The sequence below is a fragment of the Pogoniulus pusillus genome, chromosome 2, assembly GCF_015220805.1.
Source record: "Pogoniulus pusillus isolate bPogPus1 chromosome 2, bPogPus1.pri, whole genome shotgun sequence".
NCBI lineage: Eukaryota > Metazoa > Chordata > Aves > Piciformes > Lybiidae > Pogoniulus > Pogoniulus pusillus.
The window spans coordinates 15816683-15829476 of NC_087265.1; positions in this window are offsets into that span (position 1 = coordinate 15816683).

The window sequence follows — 12794 nt, forward strand, 5'->3', positions numbered from 1 at the left end:
ATGAGAGGACACAGCCTCAAGCTACACCAGAGGAAATTTAGGCTTGAGGTGAGGAGAAAGTTCTTCACTGAGAGAGTCATTGGCTACTGGAATGGGCTGCCCGGGGAGGTGGTGGAGTCGCCGTCCCTAGGGCTGTTCAAGGCAAGATTGGACGTGGCACTTGGTGCCATGGTCTAGCCTTGAGCTCTGTGGTAAAGGGTTGGACTTGATCTATGAGGTCTCTTCCACCCTTGGTGATCCTGTCATACTGTGATACTGTGACTGTGATACTGTGAACTTACAGAATTGCAGCATCATTAAGGTTGGAAAAGACCTTTAAGATTGAGTCTTAACTGTAACCCAGCTACCATGACCACTAAACTATATCCTGAAGCACCACATCTACAGACTTCTCGAACGCCTCCCAGGGTTCGTGACTCCACCACCTCCCTGGGCAGCCTGTTTCAATGCATCACCACTCTCTCAGAAGTTTTCCTAATGTCCAATCTAAGCCTACACTATAAATACAGCTTCCTTAACTTCTAAACTTAACTAGCAATAAATCAACTTGAATTAGCCCCACATTGGGCGCCAAAATATGATGTAGTGGTTTGGGAAGTACCTGCCCCCACAGACAAATTTAGCAGGCTGGAAGTTAAGCTATGTTTACAGCTTAGCACAATTTACAAGCATATATATACACACAATATACACAGATATTTACAGTGGCATACAAGTTAAACGTAATACAGAAACACAAAATCTCTCCTGAAACAGACTGCCCAGAAGGCTCCCAAACTTACTCCTCCATCTCCTTCTCCTCCTCCATTTCTCCCCTCAGAAATAACCAGATCAATCTCCATATAGCTCACATGATAAATCTGCAGAGATCTGAGGTGGGATGTCAAAAGATGATGAGGTTAGAGGAAAAGGTTAGATCAGATTGCATAGATCTCATGCAAAGCAGTTACAGCAAGATGCAACCAGACACACAGACCAAGAGCAAAGAGGAGGTCTGAACTACATGAGAAGTTGGGGCCTTATCTACGTTTTGACTATTTGCATCTCTCAACAGAAGAATGAGTGATATAGGTATCACTGTTACTTTCTTCTCACAGCTAAGGATTTAATTTCTCTCATTAAAATATTCTAATTAGCCTCAAGCCAGCACACCTGGCACAACTTAAACCCATTTACTCTTGTCCCATTGCTAGTTACTTGGGAGTAGAGACCACCACCAGCCTCCCTACTTCCCAACCTCCTTTCAACTAGTGGTAGAGAGCAGTAAGATCTCACCTTAGACTTCTATCCAGACTAAACAACTCCTGCTCCTTCAGCTACTCCTCATATCACATCCTCTCCAAACCCCTCACCAGATGCATTTTTCTTTGGACACGCTCCAGGACCTCAATGACTTCCCTGTACTGTGGTGCCCAGAAGTGAACACAGTACTCAAGCTGTGGCCCCGTGAGGGCTGAGTACAAGGGCATGATCACTTCCCTGACACAGGGCCTGTTCAGCTGGGCCACTTGAAGTGTCTGGGGAACCTGAATGCTTAGGGGCTTGTGTGTTACCCTGGAGGAATCATAGCTCCTTACAATTTAAAAACCTATGGAGAAGCTGTGGTCTACACTAAGAAAATGGAGCCCCTGAGGTATGATCTTTACTTTGATGCTGTTCCCTTAGCACCAAGGTATAAGATGCTCATATACCTTGTGGTGGGTGCCAGGCAGTCAAGAGAGCATGAGATGTTTCCCATGGGAGATTTTTGGTGTGAGTATTCCCAGAGGAATACATGAAGAGTGTTATGGTATGTGAGCTCCAGCATTCAGGTGCACAGTGGTTCTGGCCATGCTGGATAAGGCACTGCCAGTTAAACTATCCTTTCTCTTGAGAGGTCACTACTTTATCTGGAACACAGAAGGTTTCACCTCAACATAAGGAGAAACTTCTTTGCAGTGATGGTGACAGAGCACTGGAACAGGCTGCGCAGAGAGGTTGTGGAGTCTCCTTCTCTGGAGTCGTTCAAAACCTGCCTGAGTATATTCCTGTGTGCACTAACCTAGGGTATCCTGTCTTGGCAGAGAAGCTGGACTCTGTCTCTGGAGGTCCCTTCCAACCTCTAAAAGCTCTGTGATTCTGTGATCAGTCCAGCTTTTTGCATTCCAGCTAGTTACTGAGCTAGAACAAGTGTCACAGTTTTGGGGGGAGTTCCGGACAAGTAATAATTGTGTTAAGCTGCAGATCCTCCGCAGCATCAGCAGCCCTCACTGGTGTCTCTTTTGTCCTGGTACTCATGGCTGTCACCACACACTGCCTGTGCCATCCTGGGGACCCTGTAGCATCGATAGTCAGGAGCTCAACTTGGAGTGCAGAGCCCTGATTGCTCTCCCTGCTGCAGGTGGAGTGCCTTACTTCTGTGATGGCAGGAGGTGGTGTGAATCTGCAGTGTGTCAGAGCAGTATGAGGGAAGGTTCACTTCTGCCCCGACCCTGGCTTCTTCCCAAAGTACTTTGCCATGTGTTTGTCCTCAAGCAGTGCCAGGTACCTGTGGTTGTGAGAAAGGGAAGAGAGAATGAATAGAGCATTATCTCATCTGTGCCTTGTAAAACTCCAGATGCTGGCCTACATTAGCCTTACAGGCCTGAGGGATTTGGAAGAGCTCTGAAGCCTGAGACATTGCAAATGTGGTATTAGACGGTTCGAGCTGGGGAGATGGATTTCACCGACACGTGCTTCAAGTATTTGGTCAGTCCTTGCAAAACCCTTTGTGGAGGCTGAGAAGAGGGGCACCCCACAGAGGCAGAAAGAGGTCATTCTGGCAGTTTGTGCAGGACTCATGCAGAGGGCTGTCTTGCGTGGCTGGCAGTCCCCTTTCTCTCCAGAGCACCAAGCAGCAAGGATTGGGCAGATCTGAGTGCTCTCCAGATAGCACTTGTCAATATCCTGCCAACTAGGCTTTACCAAAACTTTGTGCTGTTGCTCAGGTGATAAGGAAGAAAGCCAACGTAGAACTGCAGCTGATGGAGCATCACCAGCCATCACCAGATGCACAGAACTCCTCTCAGGGAAGTTGTCTTCTTCTGGCAATGGCTCATGCTTCCAGGCACTCATTGTCCAGGTGTGACTATCTGCTGAGCTCCTTGGAAGGTCTACAGGTATGGGCCTTGCTGCCAAGACTTGCATCTTTGGGGGTGCCAGCACAGGGCTGCTCTTTGCTGCAGGGACAGCATGGCAGAATTTGTGGGATGCAACTGCAGCAAGTGAAAAGCTAACCAGGAACACTCCAGAGTGGTTATTCTAAGTGAAATACAGGAGCAGAAGAAAATAATCATCTGCTGACTCCTCCTCTGATGGATTTTGCCATGGCCTTTAGGGCTGAGACTGCAGTGCCTTGACAAGGGGGTGTTAATTTATTAGACCATCTCAGTGTATCTGTCCCTTGTAGCTCCTTTGCAGTGAAGTCCCCTGTTGTCCTAAGCCACATGACATCCTAAGCTTCACAGACTGAGAATGAGGAATGGCTGTAACTGCTAGCTGAGGTGGTTTTGCTGGGCTCTCCCTGTGGTGGAGGACCAGAGCCGCTGCCAGCTATTAAAGGTGTAGTTAGCAGATTCCTGGCAAGCATAGAATTTTTCTCTAAGCACTTGCACCCTGTTCTCAGTTAATTTCTCTGTCCTGGAGGGTCTGAAATATTGCTGACTTCTTCACAGCACAACACTTTGCAATCCTGAAATTATTTTGTGACCCCCTTCTAGCAAGGGATGCACCAAGGAGCAGCTCAGTGCATGTCAGCAGAGTTGCTTGCACTCCTGGACCAGGTGCCTTATCATAATTTGCTCCAGTTAAACAATAAGATGTTTCAGCTTAAAACCCTTGAGAAAGTGCAGCTCAGCTGATCAGTGGTAACTTAATTCCACTTCTTCTGATTGTGCAACCCAACTGCTTGCTTGTGCAACCCTCATTTACCCTCCCCAAGCAAATATCACACGCCCCTCTCTCTTCTCCTTACCAGCCCAACACATTTTTCATGCTTTGCCCTTTTGTACACATCCATGTAGTATGGAAAGGGTCCTCCCTAGTGAGCATGTCCTAGCCCCATCAGGAGCCTGCTGGGAGGAGGCTCAGCACAGAAATGTGTGTAATATTAACCTCGGGGAGAAGAGGAGAGGCCATAAATCTCCATCTGCTGCTGTGATGTGGAAAAAAAAAGTCCTGCAAGGCTTTATGGAAGCTGCTGGGGCAACAGAGGCATAGAAGTCAACCTGAGCACCAGGCTGAGATGGAGGCAGTTCTCTTGCCAGCAGCCACTGTGAGGTTCTATGCATAGGTCCAGAGAAAGACGATGACTCTGCAATCCCTATTCACAGATTTGTTCTTGGGTAATGTGAGGTTATAGCCAATAAGTGCATGTAAAATGGGCTGGAGAAGGTTGTTGCAGTCTCAGGGTCAGTATCTTGTAGCTGTACTGCGCGCAGTTCCCTGCTGCCAGGGTCAGCGCTCACGCATGGATGGGAGGGTGATTGCACCATTCAGCCGCTGCGGTCCTCTGGACTGCTGCAGCTGTAGCTCAGGAGGTGCTTAAGTATTTCAAGTTCTCCCTGGGGATCTGACTGTAACAAAAGGCTTGGGAAATATTGGCCTGTTAAACCCAAGTGCCATAAGCAGCATTACTCTGCCCTCCATGCTGCTTTGTCACAACTTGGCAGGTGCCAAAACAGGCCAAGCAAAGTCATTGCTTTCCAAAGAATGGCTATTTATATCCTAACTGGAGTGCCAAGCCATTAACCAGGAGCCAACATCTCTCCTCACTGGTCATCACGGGGACCAGTGGAAATGGGCACCTGTTCCTCCAAGCAGACACAATGCATGGGGACAATGCTTGTGGGGCTTCAGCCCACCAAGAGGCCGGGAGCTGAGGCTGGAGTTTTCAACAGAAAACAGCCGCTTGAGAAGGGGGAAGAGCTTGCTGGGGAGCAGAGGAGAGAGGGAGCAGCTGAGCAGGCAGCAGAGGGAAGAGCAAAGGCAGTGTAAACCAGACTGAGCTAACGCAGGGCCGGGGGGATTACAGGGTGCCAGGGAAGCTGCTCACAAACACATCAGGGACAAAGCAGCCCTTTCAGAACTGAGAGGTAATGAGTAATTAATGAGGAGAGGGATGAAATTCATAATGACTCAAACATGTCTGAGATAATGAACTACTTCTCTTTAAATCCACCTTTAACAAGAAAGCGAAGGGAAAGGATTTAGATCAATTAAGAAGAAAAGCAATCATGTAAAAATAGCTATTGAGACAAACGGGAGGGAGAACAGCTGGAAAGTCTCTCTGTGGTAGAGGCAGTAAATGTCTGAGGCCTGTAGCTGAGGGGGCTTCGGTGGCAAAGGTTTGATTCTTGAATGATGGAGAATTGCAGTGAAACCTGCCCAGACCCAGCCTTGCATTTATGCAGGTGTTGCCATGCAGGGAGTGAGGGTGATTCCAGACCAGCCAGCCTCGGGGAACCACTCAGCCTCCAGAGCTGGAGGAGGTGAAATGCAGTGAAGGATACTCCACACTGTGTGCATGCCTGTGCTGGAGGTGCTGGTGAGGTGGCGCAGCCTGCGTGTGTCCGGCACACACGGTGTCTTGCTCGGTGATCCCAAATGCAAATAGCAGATGCTGGCCAGGTACCAAACCTCAACTCTCAGCAGTTATGGCACCTGTTTTTAACAGACTCTCAGCAGGATTTGTGTTGGAAAGGGTGGTTATAGCTCATATAGTCCATGAGTTTGCTCAAAACCCCATTCAACCTGACCTGGAACACTTCTGGTGATGGGGTATGACAGAATTTCCAGGCAGCCTATCCCAGGGCTTGCTTACTCTGATCATAAAGAAAATGATTCCTTATGTCCAATGTCAGTCTTCCAGTGTTGCAGCCCTTTTTCTTTCCCAGGTAAGCCAAGTCACACTGAAGTCTAATGTGGTGTGGCAGAGTTGAGCACTTCTTATTCTGTTTAAGGTGCCCTAAGGCTAATACTGAGGTTTTCTTGCTTCATAATGAAGCTCATCTTTCCTAGACATGTTTCTGCTTGGCACTACTTTGGTGAAATCCAGATCTGGGAGAGCTGGAGACTGAGCAAACTGGGTTTCAGATGCAATGACTGTGCATGACATAAAGACCCCTGTAGGTGACAGCAGATACAAATGCAGTCAAAGGGGAACTTCAAGAAGGTGGTACCAGTGTGCTCCTGGACCTGGAGATGTGCTGACTCTTTCTCTCCAGGTCTCACAACACTTTCTGCTTACCTCCTGGTCCCAGCCATTGGATGTATGGAGCATTTGCCATGTGAGCTCTACAATTTTGTTTGGTGTTTACGTGACCTCTCCTTGAAAACACTAATAGATTTAACAGATCCCTGCAGATTTCTTAGGGAGCTGGTGACATCTGACTGCCCTCTTGATAAGCTCTGGGATGACCATGGTGGGAAACAGCAGGTGTTAGGGGCCACAGTCCACTCCTGTGGGAAGGAGCAGCCCTCTGCAAATATCAGCAGCCACTTGTGAGCCATGGATATGGAGTGGCCCTCAATGCAATGGTCCCCATTACCTTCAATCTGCCAAAGCACAGGGGTCATGGAAGAGGCTTGAAAAGTTGGAGTTGCCCCTACAACTTGTTTGTGATGTCCTCGTTGCAGGAAATATGTCTTGCTCGTTTTTGGCTGCTGAGCAGCAGAATTCTGAGATAGTCTCTTCCTTGTTGAGAGGACCCAACTTGTTTATTCCTCTAATCCCATCTCATTCCACAATGTTCTGTTTAGGCAATAGCTCCTTTAAGGTCCATTGTGCCTGGACCTGCCTCTTGTCCCTCCTGTGGGTGTCCCAACGCGGAGTCTCTCCTGCTTGTGTTGAAATGCTCCCTCCTGGCCCAGGCTGGGGCTGGCTCAGCATCTCTGAGCAGTTTGGTGCTTGGGGCTTAGAGAGTTAAACGGATGGCCCTGTCACAGGGGCAGTTTCTCTACTGCCGGTCTATAAATAGGAGCTGGGTTTCTAATCTGCTTGCCACTCGTTTCCACTCCCTGCCAGTTTTTTCCTGCTTTTTCCTGCACAGAGGAACCTGCAGCTGTAGGACTCTGCAGCCTCACAGGTGCTGCGGGCAGAGGGAGACAAGTATCCCAGTCCTCCTGCAGCTCACCCTGATTGGAAACCAAAAAGAAAGGAGAAAAAAAAAACCCCAACAAACAACAAAGCCCTACCCTGGCAGGGTCTCCATGACCCTGGTCTGTGCTGCAAGTCTTCAGCCTTGTTTTCTTCTATGCCTTGTCCGTCCAGACCCAGATCTGAGCCATCACCTGTTTAGAGAGAGGTGAAGCCCTGATCCAACTGCTGACAGCAGAAGCTTAAAACCCGTCTTTGCTTCTTGTGTTTAAATTTCCTGCCCAGCAGCTGGAGAAGGAGTGGGGAGCCAGGGCTGGCAGCAGTTTTGGTCTCTGGGCAAGTCTCACGTCTGTGAGTTCCTCTTGTGCCTGCACCTTCTGCCCTATCTCCTCCATCTCTCACACAGCTCTAACAGCTCTGTCCCTGCCGAGTGACAGGCAGACCATTAATCCATGTGAAGGGTGTGAGGACCTTCTGGAGGAAGGCACTGGGGATTTGCAGAGAAGGGCTGTGAAAGGAGGCCAGCTTCATGCTGGGATAGGGAAGACGTGGGCAGGTTGGAGGGTGGCCAGAGATCAGCAGGGATGTGATGACTCCCAGGGAATTCAGCCTGGGTTGAGTTTGATGGAAGGGGCCCAGGGAGACATGAGAGCAGCCCCCAAGTATGGGAGAGGCAAATGTAGGGAGGGGGGGATGATCTCTTCTCAGCAGGACAAGAAGTCTTGGGCTTAGCAAGAAAAATTAGATGAGGAAAAGTTGTTAATAGTTGGAGTACTAAAGCTGACTTGTTTCCAGGCTTAGTCTTGACAAACATAATTTGATCAAGCATGTGCAGGGCTGTTAACTCTTACAGAGCAGAGGAGCCAGTGAGCAAGTCTGTCTGTGTCTGAACTAAGGCATGTTGGTCCACTTCTCCTGAAAACTCGGCCTGGACAAACTCGGGTTGATGGACAAGGAACAGACTGGAAAGGAACTGGCCAAAAAGTGAGGTGGTTTATTGAATGGCTTCTTCTGAGCATGGCATTCGTGTGGCCAGGTCAGGTGTGTGCCACAGAAGCCTTTCCCTCTGCACCCACCTGGAGCTTCACTGCTGTTGACAGATGCTTTCCAAGGCTGCTGACTTGCCAAAATCAAAATATTCTGCCAAAACACGTTGAGTTTGATGAAATTGCTAATGGGAATCTGCTGGCTTCCTGGCACCTTGGCTCTGCTCCCTGCATTTGGAGTAGCTGCTGCGAGGGAGCTTGGTTTTCACAGCTGGAGGAGGGTGATGCTCAGAGTTCCAAGGGCAATGGCTCTGCTGAGGCTCCGGGTACCCTAAGGGTACCCTGGTGGTGTCTGCAGCCCTGTGTTCACCAGCATCCCACCTTGCAGCTACCCCTAGTGCTGGTGGTGCCATGGGTTGTCTTCTAGGGATCACGTCTTGTTTCAAACATTGAACTAACCTTTGGCCTCCCTCAGCTGTGTCTTCTCAGCACTGTCATGGATGCTCCTGGAACTATAAGAGGCTGCTGGTGCCTCTTTGTATGTCCCTGGCCAGTCTTTGCTGAGCCCCAGTGGAGAAACAAACAAACTTAATCAGGCATCTAATTCTCCAGTGCCGCCTCCAACATCCCTGTGAAAAACTCGGGTCAGGCACCTGGGCAATTTCGTGCAGCACAGAGCCTGGTGCTTTCTGACCAGCTGGGCCACATGTCTTATTGTTTGTCTGAGCTGCTGTGTCCTCACTTCCCTGGCACAGAGCAGCTCCTCCACTACACAACAGCCATGTGGCCCCTGAGAGCCTCAGCCCCACACAAGCACTTGCCACGTAACTTCTCCTGAAAGTAGCGATTTCTTCTTTCTCTGGGGTCATTTTATTGTGTTAACAAGTTAAAAAATATTCTTCACTATTATTGAATGTGAACAATTCAGAGCAATCCCTCCCCAGAATGCCACCTGGGAATGAGGAGTTGCTCTGCTTGGAAGACATGGGCTTCCCAGCGTGTAACTGCAAGGATAACTGGTTCTCTCCTTTATGAATGATCAAACCTTGCAGCTGCCTGTTCCCATTGAAATGTAAACTGCAAAGCCATGCCTGTGCTTCCTTTGTGTGTCCAGCTGAATTCCCAAGGCTAGCAAGCATCCCTCTCTCTCTGCTACTGCAGCATCGGAAGAAAGCAGCAGCCCCTGGCCAAGGTTTCAGGAACTGTGGTGAATGCTTGCCTGAGACTTCAGAATGTCCTTTCTTGGGTCACCGTGCCATGGAACAGGCTACTTGGTCACTGCTGGACCCGGGGCAAAGCCCTGTTCCATCACTGTTAAGATTCTGGCATTCTCCAAAACCCTTCCCAACATCTTTAGCATCGGCTGCGATGGGATCCGCTTCACCCTGGGAGCAGCTCTCCTCTCAGGTGGGTACGATGCTGCTGCTGCAACAAGTCCAGGCTGTCAGCCTCTGATTCCAGCTTTAGCTACAGGGAAGACCATCTCCTCACAGGATTTTGGTAAATGTTCCTGCCAAACTATGCTGATATTTCCTTGGCTGTCACCACACAGCCTGGGTGAATACTGGTTTCACAATTTGGGGGCATTTGCAAGGCTTTTGCTGCTGTTCACCACTTCTTGTTGCAGCTCCCTGTTATGTATCTGGCTGCAGGTGGTACCTGCTAAAGGACTGCATAGCATCTGTGTCTGGAAGTTTAATGCAGCTTGAGAAATCCCTGGAGGTTTTCCTTTCCGCTGAGTTTCTTCACTGTGTTGGTGAGCCAGTGCTGCTCCTATCAGCTGGAGGCTGAGAGCCAGGAGATGGCATTTCTCCTGCTGCTGAGAGGAGCCTCTGTCCTTCTCCTGGCTAATCCTGGCTGTCCAGCTCAAACACATACTAGCAAGAGATGGGGACAAGGCAGTCTTTTTTGATCCCGAGCCAGTGGCTGAAATCAAGCCTGTGCCAGGATGAAACCAACGCTCAGAGCAAGAAAGGGAGTGCAGAAAAGGGGTCCCTGGAAGGGAGTGCCCTGTGACCAAGAGGAGCGTCTAAGAGCAGTCAAAGTCACTGTGTGAAGGGATGAAAGTTCATGGCAATAAGTTTAGAACTGCAAAATCCCTGAGCTGCTTTGGCTCTCAGCACGCAGCATGGCAGCCAGATTCCCCTCCTTCTTGCTCTGGGGCTGCAGATGGGAACACTCCCAAGCAGCACTGCTGGCTGTGGGGATGTCCTCTCAGCAGTGTTTTGCCCTGGAATGGTCAGTGGCACGTGGCTTCTCACTCCATTTCCTTTGGCATTTGGCAATCTCCATATTTTGGGGGCAAGTGCTAAACATTAACTTTGATTTGTACTTAATAACTTGGTGTGTGTTTGCAGGCCAGTGCATGGGGAGGGGACACCCTCGACCCCCTTCCCTGGGCGATTTCAAAGGGTTAGGGATGCTGCAGCAAGAGAGTTTCACCGAGCGTGCACCAGTGTTCACGGAGCACACACCTGTGTGTGGCTGAAGGCATATCCAGGTATCCACCAAACATTTTCATCCACCAAAAATCCTTGATTTCCTTGATTAACGTATCGAGGAGGACCTTGCTGATTTGAAAGCAGGGTGAAAAACCTTCTCAGCAGAAATCAAAGCCCTGGAGGGGACCGGTATGTACAGGAATGGCATTAACAACTAATCCCCTCTAATCCAAGATGACATCCTTATCACACGAGGGCAGAAAATGTAATTAGACTTGTATAGTGCTATCTCCCCAGCACTGAGCAAATATTAACCAATCCATCTTTCCAGTGCTCCTGTGGGGACAGCCCAGTTACCTTGTAGGTGCAGACAGGGAAGCCAAGGCACAGGATGGGGACATAGCAGGGTCCCTTTTTGGTGAAGGCAACTAGCTGGAATCAGTGGAGCTGCACCTGGGGAAGGATGATGAGCTGCTTGGGAGTGTGTGGGTTAAAATTAAAGGGAAAACAGGGAAGGGTGATGTTACTGTTGGGGTCTCCTACAGGCAACCTGACCAGCAGAACCAAGCAGATAAGGCCCTTCACAGACAAATAGAAGTGGCTTCCAGGTCACAAGCCCCGGTCCTCGTGGGGGATTTCAACCACCCTGACATCTGCTGGAGGGACAACGCAGTGAGGCACCAGCAATCCAGGTTATTCCTGGATTGCATAGACGACACCTTCCTCCTCCAAATGGTAGAGGAACCAACAAGAAAAGCTGCTATGCTGGACCTTGTTCTACACCAGCAGGGAAGGGCTGGTGGCTAATGTGAGGCTCAGGGACAGCCTTGGCTGCAGTGACCATGAAGCAGTTGAATTTAAGATCCTCAGGGCAACCAGGAGGATGTATTCTAAGCTTACGACCCTAGACTTTAGGCATGCAGACTTCGATCGCTTCAGGGATCTGCTGGCCAAAGTGTCATGAGATGAAGCCCTAGAGGGAAGAGGGGCTCAGGGCAGCTGGTCAGTATTCAAGGATCACCTCCTCTGTGTCCAGGAGCAATGTATACCAACAAAGAGGAAAGCAGGGACAAATGCTAGGAGGCTGCCTGGCTGAGCAAGGAGCTCCTGGACACACTGTCACACAAAAAGAAACTCTACAAGGAGTGGAAGAAAGGACAGCTGGATTTGGGGGCTATGTAAGAAAGCTGTCTGAGCAGCTAGAGATCTGCTTAGGAAAGCCAAGGCACAGGTTGAACTGAATCTAGCCAGGGAGGTGAAAGGGAACACCAAGAATTTCTACAGGTATATTAATGGTAAAAAGAAGCCTAGGGAAGGTGTGGGCCCCCTCAGAAAGGAAACAGGTGAAATGGTCACAAGTGACCTGGAAAAGGCTGAGGTTCTCAATGACTTCTTTACCTCGGTCTTCACTGCAAAGTCCTTCAGCTACACTCCTGGAGTCATGGAAGATAATGGCAGGGTCTGGAAGGAATTGCTGCCCATCATAAGTGGAGATCAGGTTTGTGATCACCTGAAGAACCTGAAAGTGTACAAGGCCATGGGACCCGATGGGATACACCCAGGGGTGCTGAGGGAACTGGCAGATGAGGTTGCTAAACCCCTCTCTGTTATATTCCAAACGTCATGGCAGTCTGGTGCAGGTCCCACTGACTGGAAAAGGGGAAATATAACTCCCATTTTCAAAAGGTTAGGAAGGAGGAGCCAGGGAACTACAGGCCAGTCAGTCTCACCTCTGTGCCCAGTACAATCATGGAGCAGATCCTCCTGGAGGCACTACTGGGTCAGGAGAAGAGTGAAGAGGTGATTGGGTACAATCAGCATGGCTTCACCAAGGGTAAATCCTGCCTGACACACCTGGTGCCTTCTATGAACAGGTCACAAACTTAATAGATGAGAGGCGAGCAACTGATGTCATTTACCTGGACCTGAGCAAGGCCTTTGGCACTGTCCCGCACCACATCCTGGCCTCCAAGCTGGTGACACATGGGTTTGATGGGTGGATCACAAGATGGATAAAGAACTGGCTTGGTGGCCACACCCAAAGAGTGGCTGTCATGGACAGAGGCATTGAATGCAGCCTCAGCAAGTTTGCTGATGGCACCAAGCTGTGTGGTGCAGCAGACTGGCTGGAGGGAAGGGATGCCACCAGAGGGACCTGGACAGGCTGGAGAGGTGGGCACAAGCCAACCTCATGAGGTTCAACAAGACCAAGTGCAGGGTCCTGCATCTGGGTCGAGGCAACCCCAAGCACAA